At 45.5% G+C, this 17,214-nt stretch overlaps 1 long non-coding RNA gene across 1 annotated transcript in view; it reads right to left on the bottom strand.

The window, feature by feature from the left end:
* Positions 1 to 1,103: 1,103 nt before the first annotated feature.
* LOC117088170 overlaps positions 1,104 to 17,214 on the bottom strand; it is a 51,717-nt gene continuing 35,606 nt past the window's right edge. Inside the window, exon 4 of the long non-coding RNA XR_004439033.1 lies at positions 1,104 to 1,170. This is a non-coding gene — a long non-coding RNA (uncharacterized LOC117088170). The remainder of the gene's footprint in view (positions 1,171 to 17,214) is intronic.

The following is a 17,214-nucleotide window of genomic DNA, read 5'->3' on the forward strand; positions in this document are numbered from 1 at the left end:
CCTTGGGACCAAGTTGGATCCCAGAATGAAAAGTGAAGGTGTGTGTGGGAAATAGGAAAAGAGCCGAGCCCACGCTGCTGCTGGACTGATGGGGTGGGCAGTTCCCTAGGCAAAGGATGGATTTAGATGGAGGTAGCATGAGGCTGGTTTTCTTGGTGTGGGACCCTGATATCTACTCCTCATAGCCCTTCTGAAACGAACATCCATCCATCCTTAATTCAAAGAGGAGGGAACTAAGACTCAGTTATGGGATTTGCTGAAAGTTTGACAGCTGGTGGTGAGTGGTTGAGTTGGGATTCAACTCTGAATAGTTTCAGCATCACAATGTTCTCCCACCTAAAAGCCACAACCATTTAGCATCAGTATACTTTTATTAAAATTCTGGAAGAACAATAAGTAACAAGCTCAATGTTCTCCCAACTAAAAGCTATAACCATTTAGCATCAGTATACTTTCATTAAAATTCTGGAAGAACAGTAAGTACCAAGCTCAATGTGCCACTGTGCATTTCAAGAACATAAGAACGTCGCGGGGATTGGACTCACTGGTAAAAGCCATTTCTGAATTTCCCAAGGCAAGTTTCTTTTTCACAAGGCTAATTCCTTTCCCCAAACTTTTCATCAAGATATTTTTCATCCAGCTCTCCTCTTTCAGGAGCAGATCACCAACTGGGTGTACCTTGGTACAACTTATCTGTAGAGCATATTAGTAATGTGTATAAAGAACCTCAGAAAGGTTTGTACCATTTGACTGAGTGACCTCATAATTTATCATTCAAATAAGGACACCTTCAAAGATAAAAGGGAGCACTATGACGAATGATACCAGGACAACAGGAGAAAACAGAAACTATCCCAGGCAAACCTGTGGTATAGACAGCCTACTTCAGACCAACTAAGCGAACACCCAGGACCCACTCTTAAAAAATCTATTTATCCATCCATCACTCATTCACTCATAAATATTAAGTGAGCATCTACTATATGTCAAATCCAATACTTATGTTCATTACTGTATTATTTTTAAGAGCAAATAAACTCTTATTTGTAAACAAACGAAACCCACATGTTCAGCAGCAGATACAGTTACAACAGAAATACTTACATTCTGGGGGGTGCAGATGATGGAAGACTATGCAGGCCTTAAAAACCAAATCTTCTCCTAATGAATCTGAAATATAAACAAAATATTAAACGCATGAGACAACCATATATTTGTCATGATCCCAATTTTATAAGAATATGTAAATATGTATATTTATGCATCCACATAGACGCCAGTGGCACACAGCACATCCAAGGCACACAGCACATCCAAGGCACACAGCACATCCAAGGGGGCACAGTAGATCTCTCTGGATGACATCTTTATGAGCAACCTTCTATTTTTTTTTCTGTGTATCTTTCTTTCTGAATTTGGCATGAGAAACAGGACACTGAGTGTCTCAGGGAGCATCAAGAGAGCTGCTGGATGCAATGCAAGGAGCAGACTCTTCAACTCAGTCAGCCTTGCGTCTAAATTCTGGCCCCCTCATCTTTGAGCTATTTGACCTTGAGCAAGTGGCTTTGCCCCTCTGAGCCTCTGTTCCCTAACGCACAAAATGGGAAAGGTCATGGTGCTTCCTCAGCAGTCTGCTCAGAGGACTGTGGAGCAGCACTGGCCGCTCCTCTCTCCCACCTGCCCTCGTCCTACTGCCGCCATCTTGGCCACCCACTTTCTCAGATCCAGGCTTTTCATCTCGTGGGAGAAGACGCCAAAGCTGAGGGCGTTGATGTCCACAGTTCCTTCAGCGTGAGAACTAGAGGACCTTTTGGTAATTCCAAAAATGATGTCTTCTTGCCAACAATGTTGGGCTCTGGGAGCCCTGATCCTGGGCCCAGCAGGCACTGTTTCTCTTCAGCAGCAGCAATGTCTTAACAGGTGGACTGGACTTCCGGTTCAAATCCCAGATCTTCGAGGGGCTCTCTCTGCGCCCCAAGGTGAATTATTTTACCTCTCTGTGCCTACGGCTCCTCAGATGTAAAATGGAGACAAAATAAAACCTACCTTCTGGGGTGGTTGTGTGGATTTAAAGACTTAAACACATACACTAAGAACCACCCCTGGCGTCTAGTAAGTGTTCAGTCAGCATTTGCTGTCTGTGATCAGCGCTTCCTCTGTTCATCCTGGGTGTCTCCACCACCCTCTTCTGAAGGCTAAACAACCCAGCTGTCCACAGGAGGCCTGCAGCAAGCAGATCTATACCATGCTTTTGTGAATCAAAAATGCCCCTTTGCGGCCGGACACAGTGGCTCACACCTGTAATCCCAGTGCTTTGGGAGGCTGAGATGGGCAGATCACGAGGCCAGGAATTCGAGACCAGCCTGACCAACATGGTGAAACCCCATCTCTACTAAAAATACCAAAATTAGCTAGGCGTGATAATGCGCGCCTGTAATCCCAGCTACTCAGGAGGCTGAGGCAGTAGAATCGCTTGAACCAGGGAGGCGGAGGTTGCAGCGAGCCAAGATCGCACCATTGCACTCCAGCCTGGGTGACAGAGGGAGACCCGGTCTCAAAATAAATAAATAAATAAATAAATAAATAAATAAAATGTTTTTAAAAAGCCCCTTTGTAATGTCCACTGTGATTAGAATTGTTTCTTTTTAAAATTGTACTTGGTAAAATACGCATAACTTAACCACTAGTGACATTTAGTACATTTATAATGTTGTGCAAACATTACCACTATCTAGTTCCAGAACATTTTATCACCCCAAAAGGAAGCCCTGTACCCAATTTATTGATGACTCCCCATTCCTTTCCGCCCAGCCACTAATCTGCTTTCTGTCTGTGGAGTTGCCTATTCTGGACACTTCATAGACATACAGTCATGCAATTTGTGACCTTTGTGTCTGGCTTTGTCCACTCAGCATCATGTTTTCAGGCTTCATCCAGGTTGTAGCAAGTGTCAGAGCTTCATTCCCTCTTAATGCCTGAGAGTCCATTGGGTGGATGGACCACCTTTGTCTGTCTATTGACGGATGCGTGGGTTGTGTCTGCCTTTTGCCATTGTCAGTGATACTGCTATGGACACTCATGTGCAAGCTGTTGTTTGAACACCTGTGCTTGGTTCTTTCAGGTACATACCCAGGAGTGAAATCTCTGGGTCCTAGAACTCTTGTATTTCACTTACTACAGAGCTGCCTGGCTGTTTTCCTTGGCCCTGCACTGTGTCTCACTCCCATCAGCAGTGTAGGTGGCTCCAATTCCTCCACATCCAGGGCATCTCTTGGCCATCTTTTCACCTTCAAGTGGGCCTTTGTCAACAGCAGGGCCCAGTCAGCCTCCTGTCCACCCCCAGCCCCTGCAGGTCTTCTGCACTCATGGGAAATAGCAGGGCATTGCCTGGAAGAGCCACAGGAAGGTGAGTGCTGTCTCGGGGTGATGCTCTCTTGTGGCCTGAAGGGTGCTGCCAGTGTGGAAGAAAATGGCAAATCCTATAGCCCAAGGGAGCAGCCAACAAGGAAGGGACAAGGGCATATTGACAAGCATCCCTGAGAACACATTTGCTTCTGATTGGGGTGCTCTGGGCAGTGCCCTGTTTGTCTGCACTTGTGATTGCTGGCACATTCTTCTCCTCTCTGATGTCCGAGCACGCACTCTGCCCGCATACCAACCCTACTTGGAAACGGTGGGTTTGACTGACCTCAGCACGGGGTTGTCCTAAACAGCAGCAGCTCGGTTTTACAGTAAAATTCATGAGATGTGTGGAAACAGCATCTTCCTCAGAGGCCCTCATGTCAGAAGTGAGTTCTGCAACTCAGGTTTGTGCTGGGACAGACTGTTCCAGGGGATGAAGACCTCAGAGCAGCAGCAGCAGCCACGGGGAGGTTGTTAGTCATGCAGCACCCCAGGTCCCACCCAAACCCCAGATGCAGTGGCAGGGCATACCCTTTCCCCAAATACCCTGGCAGCTGGCTTCCCAGGGCGTCCCTCGGTGCCAGCCCATGCACCAGGCCTCTCCACTGAAGAGGGTCTGGCACGGGGACCCGGGATGGTTGGTGCAGCTGAGTAGAGCACTTTCGAGGTTCATCCCACCCTCCAGGTCTATCTCACTGGAAGCCTGCCTCTTCCGAAGGCATCTCCAGGTGAGTATCTCCAAGCGAGCAGCCAGTCCTGGAAGCCAGCGTACCACAGTGTCTTGTCCCGGGATTACAACTCCCAGCTGGCTTGGTTGGACTCAGTGCCAGACATTGTTGCAGGCAGGGCCATTATTCATGGGTGTCCGTGGCAGAGGATATTGTGTTCAGGCTTCATTTCAAGGTCCAGGGCGCAGGTTTTATTTTGCCCTGGGGCTGCCTGGCTGTCTAAGGTTGCAAGTAGTGCCTGGTATTCTCTGCTTCTCACCAGGACCCTCTTGGAAACTAACCAGATGTTTAAGGAGGCTGCTCATTCTGCCTGAGAAATAACAATTAGGCACTCAGCAGGAACAATGGGCACTTGGAAAAACTCTGACTGCGAGGTGGCAAAGAGCAAACAGAACTCACCAGTAAACCTCACCAGAAGCAGGGAAAAAACGAAAGAAAAGAATGCCCTGCAGATGGCTGTGAAGCTGCAGGAGGAAGTCAGCCTGTGTGTCTGTGCAGCCTGTTTACGAGAGGAACCTGCACACGAGCTCATTTATAGGCCCCTGGAGGATACTTGCCGAAACTTGGGGTTTTTTGTTTGTTTATTTCCCCCAGCTAATTTTCATATGTGCCTTATGAGTGGAAAATATGAAAATGGTTCATTTGCTGGTGGGGATAGTACCCTTGAACATGAAAGCCGGGAGACTCCTAAGAGATTGACTCATCCCATTTTCCCCAACTAGAGACTGAGTAGTGCTGTGCCCACTCCACACCTGCAAATCGCATCTATGCTTATTTACCGGGTGTTTTACTTATCTTTTGAAAAGATTTTATTCTGGAAAATGTCAAGCCTACAGGAAAGTTGTAAGGGAACAACCATATGCCTTTCCCATAGAGCCACCCAGTAACATTTTGCTGGAATAGTGCTGTTACCAGAAAGGGGTCTCGATTCAGACCCCAAGAGAGGGTTCTTGGATCTCGTGCAAGAAAGAACTGGAGCTGAATTCATAGAGTAAAGTGAAAGCAAGTTTATGAAGAAAGTAAAGGAATCAAGAATGGCTACTCCATAGGCAGAGCACCCCGAGGGCTGCTGGTTGCCCATTTTCACGGTTATTTCTTGATGATATATTAAACAAGCGGTGGATTATTCATGCCTCCTCTTTTTAGACCATACAGGGTATCTTCCTGACATTGCCAGGGCATTTGTAAACTGTCATGGAGCTGGCTGGAGTGTAGCAGTGCGGACGACCAGAGGTCATGCTCATCGCCATCCTGGTGGGTTTTGGCTGGCTTCTTTACTGCAGCCTGTTTTATCAGCAAGGTCTTTATGACCTGTATCTTGTGCCATCCTCCTGTCTCATCCTATGTCTAAGAACGCCTTAACCTCCTGGGAATGCAGCCCAGTAGGTCTCAGCCTTATTTTACCCAGCTCCTACTCAAGATGGAGTTACTGTGGTTCCAAAGCCTCTGACAGTGCTCTCTCTCTCTCTCTCTCTGTCTCTCTGTCCTCTCTCCACACACACACACACACACACACACACACACACACACACACAATTATTATTATTACTGAACCATTTTTGAGTACTTTTAGACACAAGTACCCCTATCAAATGTGTACTTCAATATACATCTTCTAAAAACAGTGGCATCCTCTGAAAGAACTACAATACAATTGTGAAATTTAGGAACGTTATCACTAATAATCTGCTGTGCTTTCGTATACAGTTCATATTCAATTTTCCCCAGTCATTTCAATGATGTCCTTCATAGCAACATTTTCCAGTGGGGGATAATGTGTTGCATTTAATTGTCTCATCTCTTTAATCTCCTTTAATCAGATACATTCCTCAGTCCTTTGCTGTTTCTCACATCATTGGCATTTTTGGAGTCACTTACTTTATAAAGTGTCTCTAATTTGGGTTATTCTGCTGTTTCCTTGTGATGAGACTCTGGCTATCATTTGCAGCAGGAACACCCCACAAGTGGAGGCGTTCCCTTCTCAGTGCCCCATATCAGAGGCACACGATGCTATTTGTTCCATTAACAGTGATGTGGATTTTGATCGCTTAGCTACAGTGTGGGGTCCCCCAGGGTTCTTATCTTTCCTTTGTAATTAATCATTAATTTGTAGGGACATACACAGAGAGGTGTAACTGCCCAGTTCCCAGTACATTTTCACCCATGGTTTTAGCATCCGTCTACAATTTCTATCTATCTGCATCAACTTAGTGTTTTCTCCAAATACATTTTTTTCTTAATTATTTTAAATGGTTATGACATACTCCACCACAAATGAACTGCTACCATCATTTTTTCCTAAAAAGAAGATAAGCATAAAAATAAATATAATGAAAAAACGTTAGCTACAATTGCCTTCTCGTGACTCTGAGCTGAGGCTTCCTCTCTGTTAAACAGGAGAAATGATCATGCCTTTGAGAGTGGTTATGGCTTTGCCAGCCCCTTGCAGGTACCTTCTCCATGTTACCTTTGTAACTAACCCCTGTAAATGGGCGCTTCGGAGCCCCAGTGGGTAAACGTGAGGACTGAGAACTCTGCCTTCCAATCCCAAAGACACCGCTGAGGTGCATTTCCCTCGGTGAATAGCGATGCCCAATCACGCGGTGGTAAGAGGGGTTATTCAGCAGGAACACCTGGGAGGGATTTTGTGAGAATGGGTTTGTGCCAAACTCCCTGCTTTTTGTCTTAAGTTCCATCTACTTCAAAATCCCTTTTGCTTCCAAATTGAGCAACCCTGAGAAACAGCTTCATAATCCAAACCATCTCTTGCTGCATAATGTATGTTAGGAGGACTGGATTCCAGCTGATACCAGCTACAGGGCAAACACACTGAACTTCTGTAGCCCATGCCAGCTTCGGTTTGGATGAAAACTGGGCTTGATTTTCATTTTTATCAACCTATTTTACTCCTCGGCATAACCTAGACCCTGTAACTTGTCTATTTTCCATCTTCAGTGGCTTCATGCGCATCAACATGATAACCCTGGGATCTGGGGAGTGAGAGAACTGCTGTGTTTCGCTCCTAAGACAGTCTGAGGGGAAACCCCACGCTCTCCAGGGCAGGGCCAGGGCATAGGCAGGCGGAGGTACCAGCCCCACTCTGCCTTTTGCTCACTCTGTGTACTTGGTAGCTATTTGTTGAATTTCATACTTCAAAGTAATTAAAGTTTACATAAGTATCTTCAATCTTCTACTGCAATAATAATTCTTAAAACATTTCTTAAAATGTTGAGATCATTATAGATTCACATGCAGTTGTAACAAATAATATAGAGAGGTCCCAGGTACCCTTCACCCAGTTTGCCCCAATGGTAACATCTCACAAAACTATATAGTACAATGTCACACCCAGGATGTTGACTCGTGTGTGTGTGTGTGTGTGTGTGTGTGCATGCGCACACATGCATGAGCTATTTTCAGTGAGGTGAAATTAACATAACATAAAAGTAACCATTTTAAAGTGAACAATTCAGCCTGAGTGTGGTGGCTCACACCTGTAATCCCAGAACTTTGGGAGGCCAAGGTACGTGGATGACCTCAGGTCAAAGAGTTCGAGACCAGCCAATGCAACATGACGAAACCCTGTCTCTACTAAAAATACAAAAATTAGCCAGGCATGGTGGTGCACACCTGTAATCCCAGCTACTCGGAAGGCTGAAGCAGAAGAATCACTTGAACCCAGGAGGCAGAGGTTGCAATGAGCCCAGATCATGCTACTGCTCTCCAGCCTGGGTGACAGGGTGAGACTCTGTCTAAAAGAATAACAATCATAATAATTATAATGAAGTGAACGATTCAATGTCACTTTGTTCATTCACACTGCTGTACAGCCCTCATCTCTGTCTAGTTCTAAAGCATTTGAATCACCTCAAAAGGAAACCACCATTAAGCAAAAGCTTCCTATTTCCTCCCCCATTGGCAACCAGCAGCCTGTGTTCTGTCTCTGTAGATTTGCCCATTCTAAACATTTCCTTTAAATAGAACCAGGCAGTGGGTGACTGTGTGTATCTGGCTGCTTTCGCTCAGCATGATGTTTGTGAGGCTCATCTATGCTGTAGCAACTGTCACTACTTCATTCCTTTTCATGGCAGAATAATATTCCATCGTGCACACAGATGCAATGACACTCTGACTTTTGTTGCATACTTTTCCCTCAGTAGGGTTAGTACTGGGATCTACACCAGTGATAGCTGCATGACCTTGGGCCAATAATTTCCCTGGAGAGGTCCAGCATTATTTCACCCAACAGATGCTTATTCAGCACCTGCCATGTGTCAGGTGCTAATCTTGGGGCTGCGAATACAGCAGTGCACTGGACAAAGTCCTAGACATGTAGGACTTGCCAACTAGTGGGGCAGGGGAGACTGGGAACAAGAAACAAATATTGGTGATGTCACCTCATGGTGTGCTTTTTAAAATCAGAGCAGGGCTGAAGGCTGTGGAACACTGGAGGTGACATCTTGTATGGGCAGGGAGGGCCACAGTCCTAAAGCGCTCAGAGCAAATATCTTGAGGAAGGGAGAAAGTCCCAAGACACCTGGAAGAAAGACATCCAGGCAGAAGGAATAGCACGTGCAAAAGGCCAGGGAGGGGACACGCACGGTGGGTGTGAGGAAGGAGCCCAGAGTGGCTGGAGTTGGACGGGGGGCTCTAGAGGGGAAGTCCTAGGAGGTAAAAGTAGGATAGGGGAGCCCAGATCATGGTAAGGGGCTGTGTGTCCTGCTGTGTAGTGAAGACCAAGCCATTCGGAGGGAGAGAGACCTGGATTCCAGAAGAAGACAGACCTGGGTTCTAAATGGAGACAGGTACAGATTCACCCCAGTTCCATATCTGAGCTGTGTTCTGAAGCAGGGGTAGGAACCAGTCAGGTGCATGCTCCGCGCGGAAGGAACTGCCTATGCAAAGGCCGGGGTGTGGATCGCTCAGGAAAATTGCAAGTGATTCCATGTGGCTGGTATTCAGAGTCACATGCTGAGGGCATTCATCAATTAAGCAGGACCCAGATTAGAAAGGGCCTTGGGTTAGGCTGCCTCCCCATCCCACATGGCAACGAGCATTTCAAACATGCTATTAACTGGAAAGAAGGGACAAACTCAAGAAATCCTCAAAGCATTACCTCCCTGTAGTGTCTGGAGGAAAAACGGCCATCATAAAGCTAATGGGGGAGCTCAGCCCCTCCCTCACACCCAAAGGAGGAGGTCTGACAGCTTGTAAAAGCCCCAGCACAAAGGATTAATGGGCCAAGGAGTGACCTCTGCTACTGAAGCCTTTTGTTTTCCTGATGGTCACTGCCCCCTCCCTCCGGGGCTACAAACAAAACAGCATTTGCTGGGAGCTTTTCATGTCCCCGCACCTGTTTTTTGCATTTGCTCTTCCAGCTCTGCTCCCCAACCTTCTCCCCAGCACAGCGCAGTGACAGCAGGTCCCCTTCCCTTCAGCTGCCCGTCATGGATCCGTGCCATGGGAAGCACAGCAGGAGAAGGAGGTAGCTTGGGTAGTAAAGCTCTCACCTTTTCCTAGCGCCGTTATGTTCTTTACCATTTGCAGACATCTGAATAATGGCCCCTAAGATGTCTATGTCCTAAGCACTGGCCCCAGGCAAGAAAGCACACTGGGAGGTGGGTAGGAAAGACAACTGGAGAAGCCTGAACCTACTCTTAGATTTTTCAGAGCAAAACATGTGCAACTGTGGGTGCCTGAACAATTAGTAGAAATCTATTCCTTGCAACATGGCTTGTATGGAATAAACACAATGCCAGGAAAGGAATCCACCCCACACAGGCTCCAGAGCGTGTCTGCAGCCCACCTCCCCAACCCCCATGCTCTCTGAGATGACCCCTGGCTGCCACTGAATGCTGCACACTGCAAAGGAAGAAGCCAGTTTGAGAGCCACCATTCTAGAACACAGTGATGACTGCATTTGAGAGCCTAAAGGGGGTGCGTCGTGGAGGACAAGCAGGAGGGCAAGAAGGGTGAATTCCAATTCCAGCACACAGTGAGCGCTCACACTACAGCACAGTGAAGGAAGCCCACAGACACAGTGTGTTCTAATCACAGACAGACTAGCGAATTTTCCTTTCCAAGTTCACGTGTATTTATTCTTTCAGATTTATTTAGCACTTAGAAGGAAAAGCATTTATTAAGGAGATACCCACCATGCAGCAACCTCTTAGAACGTCCTAGATTTCACTTCATGGTCACACCAGTGTGCTAGGTGGGTGTTGTTAAGGGAAGGATCAGCCCCACGTCACACATAGATGAGGACTCTCAGGCTGGTGGAGCTAAAAGGCTTGCCAAGTTACTCACCATTAGGTGGTGAAGCCGAGACTCAGCCTGGCGTTTCTGACCCTGCAGGGCTCACACACCACGGCGGGGGGACAGGGAGGGCTGCAATTCCCACTGATGGGCAGAGGTGGCCCAGGAGGAAGCGGGGAGCCCTGCAGTGCAGCAGTCCATATTTATTTGTGACTGGGGTCTTGTTTTTGTTTATTTGTTTGTGAATGCACCTCCCCTCCCAGTACACAAGCCTCTGCAGAGGTGGCGATTTTTCCTAGAGAAGTGTATACAGAGCAGCGTGTGCCTCAGCAAAGCTCTGCCAGGGAGAGCCACAGGCCTTGGGGTGGCTCCAGACATCCCCCTTCCTCACCTGTTCCAGAGCCTTGGGAGTCCTCTGGGGTTCAGCCTAGCATCACCTCTACCTTAACAGTCAGAACGGATTGCACAGTCTCTGCTGACCTGGCCCACATCCACCAAAATGGTTGGGCTCTCAGGCACTTTGCACATGACTGTAGTTGGGGCAGGGGGTGTTTAAGGTAGACCCGGCAGATGTACCAACACCAGACCCCACTGCTTCCCTTGGGGCTCAAGCAGGGAGCATGGCATACAGTAAACACAATTCCACCCTGGTAGCTGGTGCCACGAACTTTCAAGTCAGATAGACTTAAGTTCAAGTCTCAGCTCTGTCACTCACTAGCTGTGTGACCTTAGACAAGTTATCTATCCTCTCGGAGCCTTTGAGTGTTAAAGGAGCAACTACAAAGGTTTCTGAGACAGATTAAGTGGAGTAACACATGGAAAAAGTTTGGGAGAGTAACTAAGACATAGTAAGCCCTCAATCAATGGCAACTACTGACAGCCGTCATAACCATAGCGGGAGAAAGTTGCACTGAAAAGGAACTATTATGCTTCAGTCATAATTGTATATACATACACATTGTATCTATGTACTCATATATACATAGATGTATATTCTATGTATATACAATATGAATATACATTGATGTATATTCATATATACATCAATATACATCAATAAATCCAAGCTATAAATTGTATATATGTTCAAACATACATTGTATCACTGAAACCCCCAGCTACCCTAGGACCTAGGAAGTAGTTTTCATATATATACATTGTATACCTATTTCATATGTACATTGTATCACTGAACCCCCAGCTACCCTAAGATCTAGGAAGTAATTTTCATATATAAACAGTGTGTAACTATTTCATTTGTACATTGTATTACTGAACACCCTCCCTTCCCCTCAGCTATTGTATGATCTAGGAAGTGCATTTTCCTGGATCCCATCTTACAGATAAGGAAATGGAGGCTCAGAGAGCTTCAGCAAGTTCCACAAAGTGAAATACTGGGACTCACATACAGATGCATCTTCAAAATCCTGCTGTCCCCCGCCCCCACCCACAGCCCCACAGCTGACCACCTTCACTCCATCCTCCAGACACCCCCCGCCCACCTCAGGAAGAGGCAGTCAGGACACCTAAAATATGGCCCCCATCCAATCAGCCATCAGCAAAAGGCACTGGGAAACCGTCAGCAGTTATTAACTTTTGAAGGGATCCTGGGGCCTTTTCAAATTCTTCTGAAAGATGCGGACTCTCGGCCCAGAAACGCTCACTCAGAGCTGCATTACATTCTGTAGACGCCCATCCACATGTCCCTAGGGCCCTTCAAGTCATGACGTTCCGTTTCATTCCTCAGAAAGCAAACACACAAAAATCTATTGGATTGAAATCTCATGGTGACTCATTCATTCATTCAACAAATCCCAAGGAGAAAAAACTGTCTTTGAAAGAAACTTTGTGAACTCTGCCGAATGAGCAGCACCACTAGTCTCTTAGGCCAGTGAGTCAGAAAACAAAGAAGAAAGGAAAGTGGATTGAGAAGGCGGCATTGGTACATACAGTGGTTATAATCAATGCCAGTTCCTCCAACTGGAGTACTGACTAATTGGAAAAGGAATTAAAATGTAGGTACAATTCCTGGAAACCCTTAAAAACAAGATATTTGCTGATAAAGTAGAATGAACAGGCCAACTTTTGATTATTTGCACTCATGGAAAGGGACAGGGTGTGACCCCCAGATCACTGAAGGACAACATTTGGCCTTGAGATCCTACAGAAATGAAAGTAACACAGCTGGTACACTGGCAAATGGTTTCTTCCTTCTGTTTTCCTTTTGTTTTGGGGGCATAACAAAAATGAACCAATCCACAAGGCATTGGAATCTTCTTCCTGTTTCCTTGGGCGAAATCCCAAGCAGGGAGTGGGTGCCTGTCACAAGTGGCCCTTAGAAGTCATTGCCTAGTAATGAGTTTTGTTTCTCCTCCTATTAAGAAAGAATCCCTTCCCTCCACATGATTCTGAGAATGTTTACAATCATTGTGATGATGGCTTCCCATGGCATTTAGGATAAAACTCAAAGTCCTTCTCCTGGGCTGCTGGGCATTCCAATAGTTCTCCTAGCGGGGGCCAACTGAAACATCAACCGAGACTCAATTGCAAAGGACATATGTCATTTGTTTTCTAAATCTACCAAAATAATTTATTTTCCCCAAACCATTACTTAAAAACAAATCGGCAGGCCAGTCATGATGGCTCACACCTGTAATCCCAGCACTTTGGGAGGCTGAGGCGGGCAGATCACTTGAAGTCAGGAGTCCGAGACCAGACTGACCAATGTGGTGAAACCCTGTCTCTACTCAAATACAAAACTCAGCTGGACGTGGTGGCACGTGCCTGTCATCCCAACTACTCAGCAGGCTGAAGCAGGAGAATCGCTGGAACCTGGGGGTGGAGTTTGCAGGGAGCTGAAATAGCACCACTGCACTCCAGTCTAGGCGACAGAGCAAGACTCTCTCTCAAAAAAAAAAAAAAAAAAAAATTGGCAATGTAGTTTATGCTTTATGTTTTGTCTTCATTTTTAAAATTTATTCTAAAACATAACACACAATACAATTGTATGCCCTTTCCTATTTGTTTGTTTGTTTGTTTTGGTGTCCAGTTTTCACTCATACATAAATTTGTGTAAGCAGCCTCACAGTCAGAACACAGAATAGTTTCATCACCAAAAAACATTTCCCATCCTGAAGTTGTGTAGTCACACCCACCCCTGACCACCACAACCATTTCCTCCATCCCAGTACTGTTGCCTTTTCCAGAATCTCATGTAAATGGAATAATGGAGGACGTAGTCTTTGAGATAGCTTTCTTTCAGGCAATCTAGCGTATCTGAAATTCAGCCATGTTATGTGTATCAATTGTTCATCCCTTTTCATTGGCAAGTGGTCCCCCACTAGAAGGATGTGCCTACTCATATCTTCATCCATTTACCACTGAAGAACTTGCAGCTGATTCCACCATCTGGTGCTGATGAATAAGTTACTGTGAACATCCACAGACCCTTTTTGTTTGTTTTTTGCTTTTTTGAGACGGAGTCTCGCTCAGTCACCCAGGCTGGAGTGCAGTGGCGCGATCTCGGCTCACTGCAAGCTCCACCTCCTGGGTTCACGCCATTCTCCTGCCTCAGCCTCTCCAGTAGCTGGGACTACAGGCACCCGCCACCACACCCAGCTAATTTTTTGTATTTTTAGTAGAAACAGGGTTTCACCGTGTTAGCCAGGATGGTCTCAATCTCCTGACCTCGTAATCCGCCCGCCTCAGCCTCCCAAAGTGCTGGGACTACAGGCATGAGCCACTGCGCCCGGTCTTTTTTCTTTTTCTTTAGAGATGAGGGTCTCAGTTGCCCAGGCTAGAGTGCAGTGCTGCAATCACAGCTCACTGCCACCTGGAATTTCTGGGCTCAACTGATTCTCCTGCCTCAACCTTCCAGGTAGCCGAAATTACAGGCACACACTGCCATGCCTGGCTAATTTTTAAAATTGTTTTGTAGAGATAGGGTCTTGCCATCTTGCCCAGGCTGGTCTTGAACTCCTGGCCTCAAGTGATCCTCCCACCTCGGCCTCTCCAAGTGCTGGGATTACAGGTGTGGGCCACTGCACCTGGCCCATGGACACATTTTTGAGTACTCTCTTGAGTAGACACTGAGGAGTACATTTGCTGGGTCATAGAGCAAATGCTTGTTTGACGTTGTAAGGAACTGTCCATCTCTTCTCTCAAGTCGCTGGACCAATTCACATTTCCAGCAGTAATGGAGGAGAGTCCCAGGGCTCAACAGCCTTGCCAGCATTTGATGCTTTCAGTTTATGTTTTTTATTTTAGCCATTCCAATGAGTATGTAGAAGTATCTCATTATAGCTTTAATTTCCATGTCCCTAATGGCTAATGATGTTGAGCATATTTTAATGTGCTTATTTGTCATTCATATCCTCTTTGATAAAGAGTCTATTCAAATCTTTTATTCATTTTTTTAGGTATAATTCCCTTGCCATACACCTATTACATACCCACAAAATAAAAATAAAAAAAATGTTAATATGCTCAAAAGAAAAAAAAAATTCCATGCCATAAAATTCATCCTTTTAAAGTGTACATTTTAGTACTTTCATTATATTTATAGTTGTGAGGGCATCACTGCAACCTAATTCCAGAAACATTTAATCCCTCCAGAAACTCCACACCCACTGGCAATCACTCCCCATTCTCCCATGACCACCCCAGCCGAGACCCTGGCAACCACGCCCGCAACCACGCCCACAACCACCCCAGCCCCGCCCCTGGCAACCACGCCCACAACCACCCCAGCCCCGCCCCTGGCAACCACGCACCTGCTTTCTGCCTCTAGGGATTTGGACATTTCATACAAACAGAATCATAGAATACGTGGCCTTTGTGACTGGCTTCTTCCACATAGCATGTTTTCCAGGTTCATCCATGTTGTGGCACGTATCAGTACTTCACTTATTTTTATTGCTGAATCATACTCCATTGTATGGATAAATCATATTTTGTTTACTCATTTATCAACTGATAAACACCGGGTTGTTACTACTTGCTTCTAAAAACATTTGTGAACCTGTTTCTGTAGGGACATATGTTTTTGCTTTTTACAGACAGGGTCTCGCTCTGTCACCCACCCAGGCTGGAGTACTGTAGCATGATCACAGCTCACTGCAGTGTCCAACTGCTGGGCTCACTCAAGTGATCCTCTCGCCTCAGCCTTCCAAGTACCTGGGACTACAGTTGCACACCACCATGCCCAGCTAATTAAAAAAAAAAATGTTTAGAGACAGGATATCACTACATTGCCCAGGTTAGTCTCAAATTCCTGTCCTCAAGCAATCCTCCTGCCTTGGCCTCTAAAGTGCTGACATTACAGACATGAGCCACTGCATCCAACCTTTGTGGATATAATTTCAACGGTCTCGAGTATATACATAGGAGTAGAACTGCCGGATCATACGATCACTCTGTATTTAACTCATTGAGGAATGGCCTAACCACTTTCCAAAGTAGCTACAGCATTTTATATTCCCACCACCAACATGTGAGGGTTTCAATTTTTCTGTATATTCACCAACACCTGTTTTTGTTTGACTTTTTCCTTATGGACACCTTAGTGGATATAAAAATGTTATCTTGTTGTTTTGAGTTGCATTTTCCTAATATTTAATGCTGTAGAGCATCTTTTCATGTGTTTATTGGCCCCCTCTATATCTGCTTTAGAAAAATGTCTATTTGGGTCCTTTGTCCACATTTTAATTAGGCTATTTGTCTTTATATTATCTTTATATTTGTCTTTATATGTTTGCCAAATATATCTTTCTATATTCTGTATACTAGGCTCTTATCAGACATATGCACCAAAAACATTTTCTCCCATTCTATGGATTCTCTTCTAACTGTCTTAAGTATGTTCTTTGAAGCATATTTTTTAAAAATTCTGATTAAGAATAACTTATTAGTTGAGGAGGGTGTGCTTATTTTTATGTCCTTTTTTTAAAAAAATGACTTAATTCAAGGTTGTAAAGATTTTCACTGATGTTTTTTCTAGAATTTTTATAGTTTCAGCTCTTGTATTTCAGTCTTTTAACAATTTGAGGGTTTTTAAAATTATTATTATACTTTAAGTTCTAGGGTACATGTGCACAACGTGCAGGTTTGTTACATATATATCCATGTGCCAGGTTGGTGTGCTGCACCCATCAACTCGTCATTTACATTAGGTATCTCTCCTAATGCCATCCCTCCCCCTCCCCCACCCCACGACAGGCCCCGGTGTGTGATGTTCCCTTTCCTGTGTCCAAGTGTTCTCATTGTTCAATTCCCACCTGTGAGAACAGTGAGAACATGCGGCGTTTGGTTTTTTGTCCCTGCGAGAGTTTGCTGAGAAGGATGGTTTCCAGCTTCATCCATGTCCCTGCAAAGGACACGAACCATTTGAGTTTATTTTTATGTGGTGTAGGGTAACAGAGTCCAACCTCGCTCTTCTGCATGTGGGTACGTAGTTGTCCCAGCACCATTTGTCATTCTTTCCCCATTGTTAAAAAGCAATTGCCAGTAAATGTATTTCATTCCATGGAATTTATTAAACACAGTCTATCTGTTCCATTGACTCATATGTCTCCCCTCATGCCAGTGCCACGCAGTCTTGATTCCTGTAGCTTTCTAGCGGGCTTTGAATTAGAGTGGTGAATCTTCCAACTTTGATCTTCTTTTTCAAGACTTTTTATTTTCCCCCTTTTTTGAGACAGTGTCTCACTCTATCACCCAGACTGGAGCACAGTGGCATGATCTCAGCTCACTGCAACCTCCGCCTCCCAGGCTCAAGCAATTCTCTGCCTCAGCTTCCCGAGTAGCTAGGATTACAGGCACGCACCACTAT

Source organism: Trachypithecus francoisi, unplaced genomic scaffold (assembly GCF_009764315.1).
Source record: "Trachypithecus francoisi isolate TF-2019V2 unplaced genomic scaffold, Tfra_2.0 Lachesis_group10, whole genome shotgun sequence".
NCBI lineage: Eukaryota > Metazoa > Chordata > Mammalia > Primates > Cercopithecidae > Trachypithecus > Trachypithecus francoisi.